Below are 257 nucleotides of genomic sequence, written 5' to 3' on the forward strand. Positions count from 1 at the left end.
CCCGGCACATAGTAGGCACTATAGAAATGTTAGTTGCTACTACTACTACAGAAATGTTAGCACATAGTATGGTACCTGGCACATAGTAGGCACTATAAAATGTTAGTTGTCATTACTACTACTACTACTACACTACCACTATAGAAATGGCAGTACTTAGTATGGTACCTGGTACATAGTAGGCACTATAGAAATGTAGTTGTCACTAGTACTACTACTACTACTACTACTACTACTACTACTACTACTACTACTAC

Source organism: Petaurus breviceps, unplaced genomic scaffold, assembly GCF_028583685.1.
Source record: "Petaurus breviceps papuanus isolate PSGF00001 unplaced genomic scaffold, PetGlider_PUasm1.0 99, whole genome shotgun sequence".
Classification (NCBI taxonomy): domain Eukaryota; kingdom Metazoa; phylum Chordata; class Mammalia; order Diprotodontia; family Petauridae; genus Petaurus; species Petaurus breviceps.